Consider the following 482-nt stretch of genomic DNA (forward strand, 5'->3'; position numbering starts at 1 on the left):
CACGCCTGTAGGAAGGATTACACCGTCACGCCTGTAGGAAGGATTACACCGTCACGCCTGTAGGAAGGATTACACCGTCACGCCTGTTGGAAGGAGTACACCGTCAAGCCTGTAGGAAGGATTACACCGTTACGCCTGTAGGAAGGAGTACACCGTCACGCCTGTAGGAAGGATTTCCTGTACCTTTGGTCTCTCCACCATGCTAACCAGGTGGTTCCCCTGGTGCCCCCTAGTCCCCAGGCTAGAGAGCTCTGTTTCTGGGTAGAGATCAGGTCCTGGATGGACTTGGCTCTCTGGATACCTGGAGGATGAGATGGTTAATGTACATGTGTTGGGAGTGTGTCTTCATATTTACTTTTGTCATATCATTACGATTACCTATCAGAGCTGTGGAGGAAGAGGAGTTTAGAACAGTCCATCTACCACTCCTATCAGAGCTGTGGAGGAAGAGGAGTTTAGAACAGTCCATCTACCACTCCTAT

General features: G+C 50.2%; 1 pseudogene; it reads right to left on the minus strand.

The window, feature by feature from the left end:
- Window positions 1-9: 9 nt before the first annotated feature.
- The window catches only part of LOC139025073 (amino acid transporter heavy chain SLC3A2-like), a 9,107-nt pseudogene continuing 8,634 nt past the window's right edge, over window positions 10-482 (minus strand).

The sequence above is a fragment of the Salvelinus sp. IW2-2015 genome, unplaced genomic scaffold (assembly GCF_002910315.2).
Source record: "Salvelinus sp. IW2-2015 unplaced genomic scaffold, ASM291031v2 Un_scaffold2232, whole genome shotgun sequence".
NCBI lineage: Eukaryota > Metazoa > Chordata > Actinopteri > Salmoniformes > Salmonidae > Salvelinus > Salvelinus sp. IW2-2015.